At 40.4% G+C, this 20,337-nt stretch overlaps 1 protein-coding gene across 3 annotated transcripts in view; it reads left to right on the top strand.

Annotated features, from left to right (window-relative positions):
* The window catches only part of ZDHHC15 (zDHHC palmitoyltransferase 15), a 204,858-nt gene that overhangs the window by 124,910 nt on the left and 59,611 nt on the right, over window positions 1-20,337 (top strand). The window lies entirely within an intron of this gene.

Here is a 20,337-nt window from a genome sequence, read left to right on the forward strand (position 1 = left end):
CTCGATTTCCTTCAGTTCAGCTCTGATTTTTGTTATCTAGTATTTGGGGTTTATTTTTTCCTGCTTCTCTAATTCTTTCAGTTGTTATGTTAGGTTGTTAATTTGAGATCTTTCTAACTTTTTGATGTGGGCATTAAGTGCTATGAATTTCCCTCTTAATATCACCCTAGCTGTGTCCCAGAGATTCTGGTATGTTGTATCTTTGATCTCATTATTTTCATTATTTTACTTAATTTCTGCCTTAATTTCATTATTTTCCTAAAAGTCATTCAGGAGTATGTTGTTTAATTTCTATGTAATTTTATAGTTTTGAGCAATTTTTATTGTGTTTACTTCTATTTTTATGGCACTGTGGTTCCAGAGTGTGTTTTGTAAGATTTTCATTCTTTTACTTTTGTTGAGGATTCCTTTGTGTCCAACTATGTGCCTGATTTTAGAGTACGTGTCATGTGGCAATGAGAAGTATTTATATTCTGTTGTTTTGGGGTGGAGACTTCTGTACAGCTCTCTCAGATCCATTTGGTGCAATGCTGAGTTTAGGTCTTAAATATTTTTGTTAATTTTCTGCCTCAGTTATCTGTCTAATACTGTCCGTGGCATGTGGAAGTCTCCCACTATTATTGTGCAGGACTCTGTGTCTCATTGTACATCTCTAAGAACTTGCTTTATGAATCTGGGTACTCCTGTGTTGGGTGCATATATATTTAGGATACTTAGGTGTTCTTGTTGAATCGAAACCTTTACCATTATGTAATGCCCTTCCTTGTCTTTTTTTTATATATATATATTTGTTGGTTTGCAGTCTGTTGTCTGAAATTAGGATTGCAACCCCTGCTTTTTTCTGTTTTCCATTAGCTTGTTAGATTTTTCTCCATCCCTTTATTTTGAGCCTATAAGTGTAATTACATGTGTGATGGGTCTCTTGAAGACAGCATACCATTGGATCTTGCTTTTTCATTCAGCTTGCCACTCTGTGCCTTTTAAGTGGGGCATTTAGCTCATTTACATTCAAAGTTAGTATTGATATGTGTGAATTTGATCCTATCATTGTACTATTAGCTGGTTATTATGTTGGTTTATTTGTGTGCTTGCTTTACAGTGACACTGGTCAGTGTGTTTAAATGTGTTTTTCTATTAGCTGGTAGCAGTCATTCCTTTCTATATTTAGTGCTCCTTTCAAGATCTCTTCTGAGACAGGTCTGGTGGTAGTGAAGTTCTTCAACATTTGTTTATCTGAAAAGGATCCTATTTCTCTTTCACTTAGGAAGCTTAGTTTGGCTGGATATGAAATTCTTGGTTGAAATTTTTTTCTTTAAAAATGTTTAATATAGGCCCCCAGTCTTTTCTGGCTCATAGGGTTTCAGCTGAGAGTTCCATTGTTAGCCTGATGGGGATCCCTTTGAAGGTGACCTGCCCTTTCTCTCTAGCTACCTTTAACATTCTTTCTTTCATTTCTACCTTGGAAAATCTGATGATTATGTGCCTTAGAAAGCATCTTCTTGTGTAGAATCTTGCAGGGGTCCTCTGTATTTCTTGCTTTTGACTATTGACCTCTCTAGCAAGTTTGGGGAAGTTTTCATGGACAATATCCTGAAATATATTTTTCAAGTTATTTGCTTTCTCCCCCTTCCTTTCAGGGATGCCAATGATTTGTAGCTTTGGCCACTTTACATAATCTCATACTTCTTAGAGGTTTTGTCCATTCCCCTTTATTCTTTTTTCTTTATTTTTCTCTGATTGTCTTATTTCAGAGAACCAGTCTTCAAGTTCTGAGATTATTTCCTCAGCTTGGTTTATTCTGCTGTTAGTACTTATGATTGCATTGTGAAATTCTTATATTGTGTTATTCCATTCTGTCAGACACGTTAGGTTCTTTTTTATACTGGCTATTTTATCCTTCAGCTCCTGTATCACTTTATTGTGATTCTTATCTTCCTTGGATTGGGTTTTACCATCCTCCTGGATCTTGATGATTTTTGTTCCTATCCGTATTCCGAATTCTACGTCTGTCATTGCAGCCAGTTCAGCCTGGTTAAACACTCTTTTGGGAGAAGTTGTACAGTCATTTGGAGAACATATGACACCTGGACCATTTGAGTTACCAGAGTTCTTGCATTGGTTCTTTCTCATCTCTGTGTGTGGGTGTTTCTTTAACTGCAGCGTAGCTTGAGTACAGTCAATATATTTCTTTTCTGGATGTTTTCACTGAGCTGAGGCTTTGTGTAGTGTCTTTATTTGAAGCTGATTTACTGTCTCTAGTTTCAGAGGGGGGTTGTTTAGTGATGAATTTTTGGTGTTTAAGTTTTGGGGTATGAACCAACAGGTGACACTCAGGCTTACTGGTCATTTGGTAGAGTCTTGCTCAGTTGTGTGGCTCTCCTATTTTTTCTCACAGTTGCAGCCATATTTCCTCTCAGTGCTCTGAAAGTGAAGGTTCCTCTTCCCCTTGAGTGCTGGCTGTAGTTCATGACTTGACATAGTTGGGCTGCCCACTGGAACTCGGATGATCTTAGTGCTTATGTTCCTTCCCCATTGTAGAGGCAGCAGAGGAAGAGATCTTAGGAGTGGTTGTGGCCAAGGGTCGTTTACTTGACTCCTGGGGCCTTTACCCCAGAGAGATATAGGTCAGCAATTGCTCAGTGCAGTCAGCCCAAGGTGGAGGGTTTATGCCCGAACCAGGGGTTCCCTGTCTGGTAATGAGTCATGGGTGGTGTTTAGGACCTGTGGGAGATGGACTGGCCTCCTCTCCTTGGGTCAACTACAGCTTGTTGGAGGTATGGATAAGACACTTAGGGTCTTTGCTCCTTTGTTACTCCAAAGGTAGCAAGAGTAGTTCCACTGCAGAGGCAGTGGCCAAGAGGCTTTGCTTTCAGTTGCCCTTAAGAGGCTTTGTCCAGGGAGTTGCTGAGTTGGTACTAGCTTAGTAGTTCTGGTGGGGCGTGGCTGGAGGACCAGGCCTGGAGGACCTACCCATTGAGGAGATATGAAAATGAGCATCCACATAACAGGCTGGCCACTTTTTCATAGGGCTCCTGTGGTATGCTTGGGGCCTACTCCAGACCCTAGTCACCTCAGATTTTCCAGAACCTGGAGGTGTCACTGGTGAAGGCTATGAAACATCAAACATGGCAACTTGTCCCTATTTCAGGGAACTTTGTCCCAGGGAGCTACAGACCTGTTGCTGGCCCAAAGGCACCTGTAGGAAGTGGTCGGAGACCACAGTTGGGAGGTCCCACCCAGTCAAGACAAACAGGATTGGGAACTGCTTTAAAAAGCAGTCTGATCCTGTTTTGGTAGAGCAGCTGTGTTGTGCTGGGGGTCCACTTCAGCCCTTGGTCACCTCACACTCTGAAGCCCAAAGGCTGAAATGGGTAAGATGCCCAAAGAGCAATTATGGCAGCCCACCCCTTCCTGTGGGAGTGCTGTCCCAGGGGGAGTTCAGATCTCTGTTGACTGGAGAGCGTGGGTGGGGATAGCTGGAGGCCCCAGTTGGGAGGTCTCGCCCAGTTAGGAGGAATAAGATCAGGACCCACTTATAAAAGCAGTTTGGTCACATTTTGGTAAAGCAGCTGTGCTTTGCTGGTGGGTCCACTTCAGACCCTGGTCACCTCAGACACCCCAAAGCCCAAAGGCTGGAATGGCTAAGTCATCCAAAGAGCAAAAATGGTGGTCCACCCCCCGCTGGGAATACCTTTCGTGGGGGAATTCAGATCTCTGTCAGTTGGAGTTATTGGGTGGTGGTGGCTGGAGGCCCTGGTTGGAAGGACCTGACCAGCAAGGAAGAACAGGATCAGGCACCGACTTAAAGCAGCAGTCTGGATTTGTTTTGGTAGAGGAGCTAGGCTGTGCTGGGGTATCCCTTTTGCCCCGGGTCATCTAGACTCTCAAAGCCTGAAGACTGGAACGGCTAAGGCACCTGAAAAGCAAAGATGGTGGCTCGCCCCTCCCCCCAGGAACTCCTTTTTAGGGAGGTTCAATGCTGCTACTGCTAGCTGACTGGAATTCCAAGCCAGTGGGTCTTATCTTGTGAGGTGCCATGGAAGTGAGGCCTGTGGGCTGTTACTGCTCAGCCCCCTGGATTCAGCTTCTTTCCTAGGGGTATGTACAGGAGTCTAACCTCCCACTTTGTGGGAGTTGCAGCTACTTTTGCCAAAAAGTCCAAGTTTCTAAGGCTCTAGTGTCTCCACACATGCCTGAGCGGCTGCTCTGCCAAGACTCCATGTTACTCTTTTTGTCAGACTGAAGACTGAAGGCCCTGGTGTGGTGGGTTCACAACCTTACCTGATGGTTGCAAAGATCTGTGGGAGAAGCATGGCTTCCCTGGGTGGAGGAGGATTCACCTGCCTCCGTGTTGCTCCCAGATGGGCCGTTGTCCTCTTGCTTTTCTTTGTTCTCTGTGGGTCAAGTTGTTTCCTAGATTAATCCCAATGTGAGTACCTGAATATTTCGGTTGAAGGTCTTGTATTTATTTGCCCCTTCTGTTCCTCTTTGTGAAAGCCACACAGCCTAGCTGCTTCTAGCTGAGCATCTTGGCCACTACGCCCCAGGTTGTGTCTTTATTCATTCAGCCTCTATATGCCTTTTAAAACAAGTTTTTTATTTTTAATTTTTCTGGGTACATAGTAGGTATACATATTTATGGGGTATGTGAGATATCTTAATACAGGTATACAATGTGTAATAATCAAATGAGGATAAATTGAATATCCATAACTTCAAGCATTTATCCTTTATTTCTGTTGTAAACAATCCAGTTATACTTTTAGTTATTTTAAAATACTAAATCTTGTTTATTCTAACAATTTTTTTTTTGAGATGGAGTCTTGCTCTGTTGCCCAGGCTATAGTGCAGTGGTGTGATCTCAGCTCACTGCAACCTCCCCCTCCTGGATTCAAGTGATTCTCATGCCTCAGCCTTCTGAGTAGCTGGGATTACATGCACCACCATGCCTGACTAATTTTTGTATTTTTAGTAGTGATGGGGTTTCACCATGTTGGCCAGGCTGGTCTCGAGCTCCTGACCTCAGGTGATCCACCCGCCTTGGCCTCCCAAAAGCTGGGATTGCAGGTGTGAGCCACTGCACCCGGACAATATTTTTATAAGCGTTAACCATCCCAACTCTCCCCCACCCCCAAACACCATTCCCAGCCTCTGGTAACTATCATTATACCCTCTATCTCCATCAATTCAATTGTTTTAATTTTTAGCTCCCCAAAATAATTGGGAACATGTGACTTTTATCTTTCTGTGCCTGGCTTATTTCACTTAACATAATGACCTCCAGTTCCATCCATGTTGTTGCAAATAAAAGGATTTCATTCTTTTTTATGGCTCAGTAGTACTCCATTGTATATATGTACTACTTTTTTATCTATTGGTCTGCTGATGGACACTTAGGTTGCTTTTAAATCTTGGCTATTGTGAGTTGTGCTCCATTAAACATAGGAATGCAGATATCTCTTAAATATACTGATTTTCTTTCTCTTGGGTATATAACTAGGAGTAGAATTGCTGGATCATATGTTAGTTCTATTTTTACTTTTCTGAGGAACCTCCAAACTGTACTCCATAGTGGTTTTACTAAAACATACATTTGCACCAATACTGTTCAAGGGTTTCCTTTTCTCTACATCCTCACCAGCATTTGTTATTGCCTGACTTTTGGATAAAAGCCACTTTAACTGGGGTGAGATTTTGTCTCATTATAGTTTCAATTTTCATTCATCTGATGATCAATGATGTTGAGCACCTTTCCATGTACCCGTTTCCCATTTGCATGTCTTCATTTCAGAAATGTCTATTCACATCTTTTGCCCGTTTTTAATCAGATTATTAGATTTTTTCCTATAGAGTTGTTTGAACTCTTTATATATTCTGGTTATTAATCCCTTCTCAGATGGGTAGTTTGCAAATATTTTCTCCTATTCTGTGGTTTATCTTTTCACTTTGTTTTTTCCCAGTGAATATTCTTGGCATTTTTGTTGACAATAAGTTCACTCTTTGTTCTCTATTCTGTTCCATTGGTCTATATGTCTCTTTTTATGCTAGTCTCATTCTGCTTTGCAGTCAGGTAATGTGATTCCTACAGTTTTGTTTATTTTGCTCAGAATAGCTTTGGCTATTCTGGGTCTTTTGTGGTTCCATAGAAATTTTAGGATTATTTTTCCTATTTCTATGAAGGATGTCATGGGTATATTAAGAGGGATTGCATTTAATGTGTAGATTGCTTTGGGTAGTATGGACATTTTAACAATATTAATTCTTCCAAATCATGAACATGGAATATCTTTCTTTTTTTTTTTTTTTTTTTTTTCTGCTTCCTATCCAATTTCTTTCAATGTTTCACAGCTTTTCTTGTAGATATTTTTCACTTCTTTGGTTAAGCTAATTTATGGGTATTTATGTTATTTTAACTTATTGTGAAGGGGATTGCTTTCTTGATTTCATTTTATGTTGTTCACTGTTAGCATACAGAAATGCTACTAATTTTTGCATGTTGATTTTGTATTCTGCAACTTGACCGAATTTGTTTATCAGATCTAATGGTTTTTTGTGGAATCTTTATGTTTTTTCAAATATAAGATTTTATCATCTGAAAACAAGGATAACTTCACTTTTTCCATTCCAATAAGGATGTGTTTATTTCCTTCTCTTCTCTGACTGTTACAGCTAGGACTTCTAGTACTATGTTGAATCACAGTGGTGAACGTGGGCAGAAATTTTTCACTTCCCTTCCTAATTTTTTTATTGATCTGCTGGTAATTCAGGAGCATATTATTTAATTTCCATGGGTCTGTATACTTTCCAAACTTCCTCGTTATTGATTTCTAATTTTATTCCACTGTGGTCATAGAAGGGATTTGATATTATTTCACTTGTTAAATTTTTTTAACGTCATCTAACATATGGTCTGTTCTTCAGAATGATCCATGTGCCAAAGAGAAGAATATGTATTCTGCAGCTGTTGGATGAAATGTTCTGTAAATATTTTTAGGTTTATTTCTTCTGTGGTGCATATTGTCTGATGTTACTTTGTTGATTTTCTGTCTGGGTGATCTGTTCAATGTTGAAGGTGGGGTACTGAAGTCTCCAGCTATTATTGTATTGGAGTCTGTCTCTGTTAAGCTCTAATAATATTTGCTTTATACCTCTGGGTGTTCCAGTGTTGAGTGAATGTATATTTAGAATTGTTATATTCTCCTGCTGAATTGACCCCTTTATCATGATATAATCACCTTCCTTGTGTCTTCTTATAGTTTTTGTCTTGAAATGTATTTTCTATGATATTTTTGTAGCTACATATGCTCTGTTTTTGTTTTCACTTGCATGGAATATCTTTTTCCATCCCTTTATTTTCAGTCTATTTTTGTCTTTATAGATGAAAGGTGTTTCTTGTAGGTAACAGATCACTGGGTCTTGTTTTTTTGGTTGTTGTTGTTGTTGTTGTTTTCATCCATTCAGCCACTTTTTCTCTTTTGATTGGAGTTTACTCCATTTACATTCAATTTTATTATTGAAAAGAGCTTGCTCCTACCATTCTTTTACTTGTTTTCTGGTTGTTTCATGGTTTTTTGTTTTGTTTTTGTTTTTGTTTTTTGTCCTTCCTGTCTTCTTTTAAGTAAAGGTGATTTTCTCTTGTGGTATGTTTTAATTTCTCGCTTTTTACTTTTTGTGTATCTGTAATATGTTTTTTGATTTGCAGCAACCGTATGATGGTTAATACAGAGTGTCAACTTGATTGCTTGAGTGGGTTGAAGGATACAAAGTATTGATCCTTGGTGTGTCTGTGATGGTGTTGCCAAAGGAAGTTGACATTTGAGAATCAGTGGGATGGGAACAGCAGACCCATTCTTACTTTGGGTGGGCACAATCTAATCAGCTGCCAGCATGGCTAGAATATAGGCAGGCAAAAAAATGTGAAAAGATAGACTGTCCTAGCCTCCCAGCCTACATCTTTCTCCCAGGCTGGATGCTTTGTGCCCTCAAACATCAGACTCCAAGTTGTTCAGTTTTGGAACTCGGACTGGCTCTCCTTGCCCCTCAGCCTGCAGACAGCCTATTATGGGACCTTGTGGTGATATGAGTTAATACTTAATAAACTTATATATATATATATATACACACACTTAATAAACTAATTAAGAGTTAATACTCTTACACTTACTCTAAACTAATTAAGAGTTAATACTTAATAAACTAATATATATATATTTTATATATATATATATGTGTATATATATATATATATATATATATATATATATATATATATCCCATTAGTTCTACAGATTTTGGTACCAGGAGTGGTTCTAGAAGAACAGAATATTAAGGATGGAGTTCTTTTGTTGGTTTGGGGGTTTCTGGAATTGGCTGCTTAGTATGATTAGACACAAAAATGTTAAGGACTCTACTTCTAATAGTATGGAGAACACTGATGGTCCTTGGCATGAACTGTTTAGAGAGTTAGCAAAATAAATACGCTTGACACTCCTGATTTATTCCTTGTGAGAGGCAAGGAGTTTAGTGACTCTATACGTAATACCTTTGACCTTATGTGGAGAACCAAGGAATATAATGAAGTTGGTTGGCTGCTCCTAAATTCAGTGGAAAAACTGGTGAAAGAAAATGATGAACTCAAGGATTCTGTCTCCTGGCATCAGAAGCAGATAGAGTCTCAAATCTGCTAAGATTGCCCTGAGTGAGAGTCTTATTTCAGAGGGAGGAATGCTGCCACCAGGAGACACAACAAGGATTCCATTAAATACGAAGTTATGATTACCACCTGGACATTTTGGGCTCCTCCTGCCTTTAAGTCAACAGGCCAAGAACGGAGTTACAGTATTGGCTGGGGTGATTGACCTAGACTACCAAGATGAAATCAGTCTACTACTGCACAATGGATGTAAGGAGGAGTATGCATGGAATACAGGAGATCCATTAGGGCGTCTGTTAGTATTACCATGCCCTGTGATTATGGTCAATGGGAAACTACAACACAATTCAGGCAGGACTACAAATGACCCAGACCCTTCAGGAATGAAGGTTTGGGTCACTCTATCAGGAAAAAAAAAAAAAAAAAAAAAAAAAAACACAACCTGTTGAAGTGCTTGCTGAAGGCAAAGGGAATACAGAATGGGTAGTAAAAGAAGGTAGTCATCAATACCAGCTACAACCATGTTACCAGCTGCAGAAACAAAGACTATAATTGTCATCAGTATTTCCTACTTCTTTTGTTTAAAAAAAATATATGTTTGTGCATATATACACTTGTACTAAGAAAATATCTTCATTTTATTTCCTTTCTCCTTTATCATGTAACATAAGATTTATTGACTTCACATCAACATTTAAGTATTGTTAACTTTATGTAATAGTATTTGGGTTGAAAACTGGTACAGTTCCAGTTGTACAAAGGATAGTTGTATTATGTTAGGTGTAACTATGACCTTATTATCATCTGTATTTTAATATTATGTATGATCTCAGGAGATGTATATGGGTTCAAGATGACAAAAGTTGGACTTGTGATGGTTAATACTGGTCAACTTGATTGGATTGAAGAATACAAAGTATTGATCCTGGGTGTGTCTGTGAGGGTGTTGTCAAAGGAGATTAACATTTGAGAAGGGGGCGGAGCAAGATGGCCGAATAGGAACAGCTCCAGTCTCCAACTCCCAGCGCGAGCGACACAGAAGACCAGTGATTTCTGCATTTTCAACTGAGGTACTGGGTTCATCTCACTAGGGAGTGCCGGACACTCAGTGCTGGTCAGCTACTGCAGCCCGACCAGCGAGAGCTGAAGCAGGGCGAGGCATCGCCTCACCTGGAAAGCGCAAGGGGGAAGGGAATCCCTTTTCCTAGCCAGGGGAACTGAGACACACAACACCTAGAAAATCGGGTAACTCCCACCCCAATACTGCGCTTTAAGCAAACAGGCATACCAGGAGATTATATCCCACACCTGGCCGGGAGTGTCCCATGCCCACGGAGCCTCCCTCATTGCTAGCACAGCAGTCTGTGATCTAACCACAAGGCAGCAGCGAGGCTGGGGGAGGGGTGCCCGCCATTGCTGAGGCTTAAGTAGGTAAACAAAGCTGCTGGGAAGCTCGAACTGGGTGGAGCTCACAGCAGCTCAAGGAAACCTGCCTGTCTCTGTAGACTCCACCTCTGGGGACAGGGCACAGATAAACAAAAGCAGCAGAAACCTCTGCAGACGCAAAGGACTCTGTCTGACAGCTTTGAAGAGAGCAGTGGATCTCCCAACACGGAGGTTGAGATCTGAGAAGGGACAGACTGCCTGCTCAAGTGGGTCCCTGACCCCTGAGTAGCCTAACTGGGAGACATCCCCTACTAGGGGCAGTCTGACACCCCACACCTCACAGGGTGGAGTACACCCCTGAGAGGAAGCTTGCAAAGCAAGAATCAGACAGGTACACTCGCTGTTCAGAAATATTCTATCTTCTGCAGCCTCTGCTGCTGACACCCAGGCAAACAGGGTCTGGAGTGGACCTCAAGCAATCTCCAACAGACCTACAGCTGAGGGTCCTGACTGTTAGAAGGAAAACTATCAAACAGGAAGGACACCTACACCAAAACCCCATCAGTACGTCACCATCATCAAAGACCAGAGGCAGACAAAACCACAAAGATGGGGAAAAACCAGGGCAGAAAAGCTGGAAACTCAAAAAATAAGAGCGCATCTCCCCCAGCAAAGGAGCGCAGCTCATCGCCAGCAACGGATCAAAGCTGGACGGAGAATGACTTTGACAAGATGAGAGAAGAAGGCTTCAGTCGATCAAACTTCTCAGAGCTAAAGGAGAAATTACGTACCCAGCACAAAGAAACTAAAAATCTTGAAAAAAAAGTGGAGGAATTGATGGCTAGAGTAATTAATGCAGAGAAGGTCATAAACGAAATGAAAGAGATGAAAACCATGACACGAGAAATACGTGACAAATGCACAAGCTTCAGTAACCAACTCAATCAACTGGAAGAAAGAGTATCAGCGATTGAGGATCAAATGAATGAAATGAAGCGAGAAGAGAAACTAAAAGAAAAAAGAAGAAAAAGAAATGAACAAAGCCTGCAAGAAGTATGGGATTATGTAAAAAGACCAAATCTACGTCTGATTGGGGTGCATGAAAGTGAGGGGGAAAATGGAACCAAGTTGGAAAACACTCTTCAGGATATCATCCAGGAGAACTTCCCCAACCTAGTAGGGCAGGCCAACATTCAAATCCAGGAAATACAGAGAATGCCACAAAGATACTCCTCGAGAAGAGCAACTCCAAGACACATAATTGCCAGATTCACCAAAGTAGAAATGAAGGAAAAAATCTTAAGGGCAGCCAGAGAGAAAGGTCGGGTTACCCACAAAGGGAAGCCCATCACACTAACAGCAGATCTCTCGGCAGAAACTCTACAAACCAGAAGAGAGTGGGGGCCAATATTCAACATTCTTAAAGAAAAGAATTTTAAACCCAGAATTTCATATCCAGCCAAACTAAGTTTCATAAGTGAAGGAGAAATAAAATCCTTTACAGAGAAGCAAATGCTTAGAGATTTTGTCACCACTAGGCCTGCCTTACAAGAGACCCTGAAGGAAGCACTAAACATGGAAAGGAACAACCGGTACCAGCCATTGCAAAAACATGCCAAAATGTGAAGACCGTCGAGGCTAGGAAGAAACTTCATCAACTAACAAGCAAAATAACCAGTTAATATCATAATGGCAGGATCAAGTTGACACATAACAATCTTAACCTTAAATGTAAATGGACTAAATGGTACAATTAAAAGACACAGACTGGCAAACTGGATAAAGAGTCAAGACCCATCAGTCTGCTGTATTCAGGAGACGCATCTCACATGCAGAGACATACATAAGCTCAAAATAAAGGGATGGAGGAAGATTTACCAATCAAATGGAGAACAAAAAAAAGCAGGGGTTGCAATACTACTAGTCTCTGATAAAACAGACTTTAAACCATCAAAGATCAAAAGAGACAAAGAAGGCCATTACATAATAGTAAAGGGATCAATTCAACAAGAAGAGCTAACTATCCTAAATATATATGCACCCAATACAGGAGCACCCAGATTCATAAAGCAAGTCCTTAGAGACTTACAAAGAGACTTAGACTCCCATACAATAATAATGGGAGACTTCAACACTCCACTGTCAACATTAGACAGATCAACGAGACAGAAAGTTAACAAGGATATCCAGGAATTGAACTCATCTCTGCAGCAAGTAGACCTAATCGACATCTATAGAACTCTCCACCCCAAATCAACAGAATATACATTCTTCTCAGCACCACATCGCACTTATTCCAAAATTGACCACATAATTGGAAGTAAAGCACTCCTCAGCAAATGTACAAGAACAGAAATTATAACAAACTGTCTCTCAGATCACAGTGCAATCAAACTAGAACTCAGGACTAAGAAACTCAATCACAACCGCTCAACTACATGGAAACTGAACAACCTGCTCCTGAATGACTACTGGGTACATAACGAAATGAAGGCAGAAATAAAGATGTTCTTTGAAACCAATGAGAACAAAGATACAACATACAAGAATGTCTGGGACACATTTAAAGCAGTGTGTAGAGGGAAATTTATAGCACTAAATGCCCACAAGAGAAAGCAGGAAAGATCTAAAATTGACACTCTAACATCACAATTAAAAGAACTAGAGAAGCAAGAGCAAACACATTCGAAAGCTAGCAGAAGGCAAGAAATAACGAAGATCAGAGCAGAACTGAAGGAGATAGAGACACAAAAAACCCTCCAAAAAATCAATGAATCCAGGAGTTGGTTTTTTGAAAAGATCAACAAAATTGACAGACCGCTAGCAAGACTAATAAAGAAGAAAAGAGAGAAGAATCAAATAGACGCAATAAAAAATGATAAAGGGGATATCATCACCGACCCCACGAAAATACAAGCTACCATCAGAGAATACTATAAACACCTCTACGCAAATAAACTAGAAAATCGAAAAGAAATGGATAATTTCCTGGACACTTACACTCTTCCAAGACTAAACCAGGAAGAAGTTGAATCCCTGAATAGACCAATAGCAGGCTCTGAAATTGAGGCAATAATTAATAGCCTACCAACCAAAAAAAGTCCAGGACCAGATGGATTCACAGCTGAATTCTACCAGAGGTACAAAGAGGAGCTGGTACCATTCCTTCTGAAACTATTCCAATCAATAGAAAAAGAGGGAATCCTCCCTAACTCATTTTATGAGGCCAACATCATCCTGATACCAAAGCCTGGCAGAGACACAACCAAAAAAGAGAATTTTAGACCATTATCCCTGATGAACATCGATGCAAAAATCCTCAATAAAATAATGGCAAACCGGATTCAGCAGCACATCAAAAAGCTTATCCACCATGATCAAGTGGGCTTCATCCCTGGGATGCAAGGCTGGTTCAACATTCGCAAATCAATAAACATAATCCAGCATATAAACAGAACCAAAGACAAGAACCACATCATTATCTCAATAGATGCAGAAAAGGCTTTTGACAACATTCAACAGCCCTTCATTCTAAAAACACTCAATAAATTCGGTATTGATGGAACGTACCTCAAAATCATAAGAGCTATTTATGACAAACCCACAGCCAATATCATACTGAATGGGCAAAAACTGGAAAAATTCCCTTTGAAAACTGGCACAAGACAGGGATGCCCTCTCTCACCACTCCTATTCAACATAGTGTTGGAAGTTCTGGCTAGGGCAATCAGGCAAGAGAAAGAAATCAAGGGTATTCAGTTAGGAAAAGAAGAAGTCAAATTGTCCCTGTTTGCAGATGACATGATTGTATTTTTAGAAAACCCCATTGTCTCAGCCCAAAATCTCCTTAAGCTGGTAAGCAACTTCAGCAGAGTCTCAGGATACAAAATTAATGAGCAAAAATAACAAGCATTCTTATACACCAGTAACGGACAAACAGAGAGCCAAATCATGAATGAACTTCCATTCACAATGGCTTCAAAGAGAATAAAATACCTAGGAATCCAACTTACAAGGGATGTAAAGGACCTCTTCAAGGAGAACTACAAACCACTGCTCAGTGAAATAAAAGAGGACACAAACAAATGGAAGACCATACCATGCTCATGGATAGGAAGAATCAATATTGTGAAAATGGCCATACTGCCCAAGGTAATTTATAGATTCAATGCCATCCCCATTAAGCTACCAATGACTTTCTTCTCAGAATTGGAAAAAAACTTCTTTAAAGTTCATATGGAACCAAAAAAGAGCCCGCGTCTCCAAGACAATCCTAAGCCAAAAGAACAAAGCTGGAAGCATCACACTACCTGACTTCAAACTATACTACAAGGCTACAGTAACCAAAACAGCATGGTACTGGTACCAGAACAGAGATATAGACCAATGGAACAGAACAGAGTCCTCAGAAATAATACCACACACCTACAGTCATCTGATCTTTGACTAACCTGAGAGAAACCAGAAATGGGGAAAGGATTCCCTATTTAATAAATGGTGCTGGGAAAATTGGCTAGCCATAAGTAGAAAGCTGAAACTGGATCCTTTCCTTACTCCTTATACGAAAATTAATTCAAGATGGACTAGAGACTGAAATGTTAGACCTAATACCATAAAAACCCTAGAGGAAAACTTAGGTAGTACCATTCAGGACATAGGCGTGGGCAAAGACTTCATGTCTAAAACACCAAAAGCAACAGCAGCAAAAGCCCAAATTGACAAATGGGATCTAATTAAACTAAAGAGCTTCTGCACAGCAAAAGAAACTACCATCAGAGTGAACAGGCAACCTACAGAATGGGAGAAAATTTTTGCAATCTACTCATCTGACAAAGGGCTAATATCCAGAACCTACAAAGAACTCAAACAAATTGACAAGAAAAAAACAAACAACCTCATCAAAAAGTGGGCAAAGGATATGAACAGACATTTCTCAAAAGAAGACATTTATACAGCCAACAGACACATGAAAAAATGCTCATCATCACTGGCCATCAGAGAAATGCAAATCAAAACCACAATGAGATACCATCTCACACCAGTTAGAATGGCGATCATTCAAAAGTCAGGAAACAACAGGTGCTGGAGAGGATGTGGAGAAATAGGAACACTTTTACACTGTTGGTGGGATAGTAAACTAGTTCAACCATTATGGAAAACAGTATGGCAATTCCTCAAGGGTCTAGAACTATATGTACCATATGACCCAGCCATCCCATTACTGGGTATATACCCAAAGGATTATGAATCATGCTGCTATAAAGACACATGCACACGTATGTTTATTGCGGCACTATTCTCAATAGCAAAGACTTGGAATCAACCCAAATGTCCATCAGTGACAGACTGGATTAAGAAAATGTGGCACATATACACCATGGAATACTATGCAGCCATAAAAAAGGATGAGTTTGTGTCCTTTGTAGGGACATGGATGCAGCTGGAAACCATCATTCTTAGCAAACTATCACAAGAACAGAAAACCAAGCACCGCATGTTCTCACTCATAGGTGGGAACTGAACAATGAGATCACTTGGACTCGGGAAGGGGAACATCACACACAGGGGCCTATCATGGGGAGTGGGGAGGGGGGAGGGATTGCATTGGGAGTTATACCTGATGTAAATGACGAATTGATGGGTGCTGACGAGTTGATGGGTGCAGCACAGCAACATGGCACAAGTATACATATGTAACAAACCTGCACGATATGCACATGTATCCTAGAACTTAAAGTATAATAATAATAATAATAATAATAAAAATTTGAGTCAGTGGGCTGGGAAAGAAAGACCCACCCTTAACTTGGGTGGGCACAATCTAATCAGCTGCTAGTGTGGCTAGAATTTAAGCAGACAGAAAAATGTGAAAAGAGAGACTGGCCTAGCCTCCCAGCCTACATCTTTCTCGCATGCTGGATGCTTTCTGTCCTTGAATGTCGGACTGCAAATTCTTCAGTTTTGGAACTCGGACTGGCTCTCCTTGCTCCTCAGCCTGCAGACAGCCTATTTTGAGACCTTGCGATCATGCGAGTTAATTCTTAATAAATTCCCCTATAGCTATATTCCGTTATTTCTGTCCCTCTAGAGAAGCCTGACTAATACAAACTGTTAGGCTTGCAATAATATAACCCATTATTTTAAACTGATGACAACACTAATTGCATAAACAAACAAAGATAAAACTAATAAAAACTACAACTGAACTTCATCCTCATGCTTTTAATTTTTGTTACATCTATTTGTATCTTATTGTACTGTCTACGCCTTCCAAAGTTGTTATACTTATTTTTGATCAGTTCATCTTTTAGTCTTTCTACTCAAGATATGAGTAGTTTACATGTTACACCTACAGTGTTACAATATTCTGTGTTTTCTGTGTGCTATTACCAGTGAGTTTTGTACCTTCAAATTATTTATTTTTGCTCATTAACATTCTTTCACATCAAAGAACTCCTTTTAGCATTTCTTATAGGACACTTCTGCTGTTGATGTAATTCTTCAGTTTTTGTTTTTCTGGGAAAGTGTTTATTTCTCCTACATGTTTGAAGAATATTTTTTGCTATATATACTATTCTAGGGTAAAAAGGGATTTTATTCCTTCAACACTTTAAATATGTCATGCCAGTCTCTCCTGACCTGTGAGGTTTCCACTGAAAACTCTGCTGCCAGATATATTGGAGTGCCATTGTATGTTATTTGTTTCTTGCTGCTTTTAGGATCCTTTCTTTATTTTTCACCTTTGGAATTTTTATTATCAAATGTCTCAATGTAGTCTTATTTGGCTTAAATCTGTTTGGTCTTCTATCACCTTCTCATAATTGAATATTAATGTCATTCTCTAGGTTTGGGAAGTTCTGTCATTATTCATTTGAATAAACTTTCTACCCCTATCTTTCTCTCTACCTCCTCTTTAAGGCCAATAACTCTTAGATTTGCCAGTTTTAGGCTATTTTCTAGATCTTGTGAGTGTGTTTCTTTTTTCTTTATTCTTTTCTTTTGTCTCTTCTCTGTGTGTATTTTCAAGTAGCCTGTCCTCAAGCTCACTAATTCTTTCTTCTGTTTAGTCAGTTCTGCTGTTAAGAAACCCTTTTTCATTCATCAGTATTCAATTTAATTTTTCACCTCAAGAATTTCTGCTTGATTCTTTTTAATTATTTCCATCCCATTTTAAAATTTATCTGGTAAGATTCTGAATTCCTTCTCTGTGTTATCTTGATTTTCATTGAGCTTCCTCAAAACAGCTATTTTGAGTTCTCCTGTCTGAAAGGTCTACTATCTCGGTCTCTCTGAGATTAGTCATTATGCTTAATTTACTTTGTTTGGTGAGGGCATCTTTTCCTGGATGGTCTTGATACTGTGGCTGTTCATCAGTGTCTAGGCATTGAAGAGTTAGATATTTATTGTCATCTTCACAGTCTGTGCCTGTTTATGCTTGTCCTCCCTGGGAAGGCTTTCCAAATATTCACAGAGACTTGGGTGTTGTGATCTAAGTCTTTGATCATTGCATTATATGTACATTTGGTGGCTCCTCAAGCCCAATAATGCTGTGGCTCTTGCATACTCATATAAATACCATCTTGGTGGTCTTGGATAAGATCCTGAAGAATTCCATGGACAGAGGCTCTCGTTCTCTTCCCTTACTTTCCCCCAAACAAATAATGTCTCTCTCTGTGCTGAGCTGCCTGGAGCTAGGAGAGGGTAACACAAGTGCCCCTGTGGCCACCACCACTAGGGCTGTGCTGGGTAAGTCCTGAAGCCTGTACAGCACTGATTCTCACCCAAGGCCCATCGTAACTACTGCCTATATTCTCTCAAGGCCCTAGGGCTCTACAATCAGCCGGTTGCAAAGCCAGCCAGATTTCTGTTCTTCCTTCCTGGGTGGTGAATTCCCCCAGGTTCCAGCCAGTTCCAGGGATGCCATCTGGGAGTCAGCACTTGGATTCAGAAATCTTAGGTATCAACCTGGTGCTCTGTTCCAATGTGGCTGAGCAGGCACCAAAGCCAGAAGACAAAGTCCTTTTCACTATTCCCTCCCCTTTCCACAAATACACAGTTATCTCCCTGTGGCCACTACTGCCCCAGGCCCACAGCACCTACTGCCTGGCTACTGGAAATGTTCACTCAAGGCCCAAGGGCTCTTCAGTAAGGGTATGGTGAATCCTGCCCGATCTGGTACTCACCCTTCAGGACAGTGGGCTCCACTCTGGCCCTGGGTAGGTACAGAAATGCCATCCAAGAGTCAAGGCCTAGAATTGGGGAACCCCCACTTGGTGCTCTTCCTCACTGTGGCCAAGCCAGTACCTAACCTGCAAGGCAAAGTCTCCTTTATCTTCCCTTTGCTTTTATCAAGCAAAATGAGTCGCTGCTCATAGTCACCATAGCTGTGCATATGTTGGGTGACACCTGAAGGTAGCATATCTCTGAATCTCACCCAAAGCCCATGGTAAGTACTGCCTGATTACCACTAGTGACTATTTGAGGCCCAAGGGCTCTTTAGTTAGCAGGTGATAAATCCTGCAGGACTGGCTCTTTCACTTCAAGAGAGCATGTTCCCTTCTGGCACAGGGTGTGTCTAGTAATGTCACCCATGAGCTAGGACCTAAAATTGAGGCCTCAGGACTCTTCCTGGTAACCTAACCTACTGTGGCTAAGTTGGTATCCAAGTTACAAGACAAAGTCCTCTATTCTCCCTTCTCCCCTCCCCAAGCAAAAGGAAGGAGTCTCACTTAGAGCTGCAAGCTGCACTGCTTGACGTTGTGGGAGGGGTTACACACGCACTCCCTTGACCACCCTGGCTGGTATCTCACTAGGTCATGTGTACCCCACATTCACTGGCTCTGAGCCCAACAAAGCTCCAGGATTTGCTCAGGAATTGCAGTCCTTTTGCCCTAGACTGCCTTTCAAGTTTATTTAAGACCCCAGAGACTTAGCTTGCAGTAGCAGTGCTTTCTACAACTCAGGTTCTGACCACTGGGATTGGCATTTCTTACCTGATTAGGGCTTGTCTAAATGCTTCCTCTGTGGGCACCAGCTGAGTTCTGCCCAGTGTTGCTTTCTGCTGTGATAGGGCAGCACTGAGTTCCAACACAAACTGCCACAATCACTGCACTCTCCCTCTCCCAAGTTCACAGTCTCTCTCCATACCATGCAACCACTGCTAGGAGATGGGAGAGGGGTAGTGTAGGCAATTCAAGACTGTCTTCCCTACCCTCTTCAGTGCCTCTTTGCTTAAAATGATGTTGAAACCAGGTACTGTGATCTCTCACATGATTTTTGGTTCTTATGACGGTGCTTTTTGTGTAAGTAGTTGCTCAATTTGGTGTTGCTGTGGGGAGGATGATTGGTGGAGGCATCTATTCAGCCATCTCGCTCCACCCAGTCTCTTCTATGCCTTTTAATTGGAGAATTGAACCCATTTACATTCAATGTTGTTATTGGCAAGTAAGGACTTTCTACTGCCCTTTTTTGCTTGTTTTCTGGTTGTTTTGTAGCTCCTCTCTTCCCTTCTTTCTTTCTTCCTTGGTAGCTATGTTATTTTCTCTGGCATTAAGTTTTAATTGCTTTTTATTTTTAGTGAATCTGTTATAGGTTTTTGCATTCTGGCTGCCATGAGGCTTACCAAAAAATATGTCATAGATGTAACAAGTTATTTTAAAGAGAGGACAGCTTATCTTAAATCACAAAGAAAATAATAGAAACAAAGAAAAAAATTCTACAATTTAACTTCATCTCCTCTACGTTTTGATTTTAATCATCTCTACTTATGTATTTTTATACTATCTATCTTTTAACGGGTTTCTTCAGTGATTATTGTTTTTGATAGATTTGTATTCTGGGTTGGATACTAGAGTTTTGAGTTGATTACACAATTATAGTAGTAGAGTACTCTGGGTTTGTCTATGTACTTAATTTTACAAGTGGATTGTATACCTTCAAATGTTTTCTTTTCACATGCTTTCAAATTGAAGAGCTCCTTTACCATTTCTTGTAAGATTGGTCTGGTGATGGTTAATTCTCTCAACTTTTGTTTGTCTGGTAAAGACTTTTATCTCTGCTTTATTTTTGAAGGCTAACTTTGCTGGATACAGTATTCTTGGATGACAGCTTCCTGCTCCCTGCCCCCCAGTAGTTTGAAAATGTCATCCTACTCCCTCCTAACCTGTATGGTTTCCATTGAGAAGACTGTTGCCAAATAAATTGAAGCTCCTTTATATGTCATTCACATCTTTTCTCTTGCTATATTTAGGATCTTCTCTTTGACCTTGACCTTTGAGAGTTTGACTATTATATGCCTT

Source organism: Chlorocebus sabaeus, chromosome X (genome assembly GCF_047675955.1).
Source record: "Chlorocebus sabaeus isolate Y175 chromosome X, mChlSab1.0.hap1, whole genome shotgun sequence".
Lineage (NCBI taxonomy): Eukaryota > Metazoa > Chordata > Mammalia > Primates > Cercopithecidae > Chlorocebus > Chlorocebus sabaeus.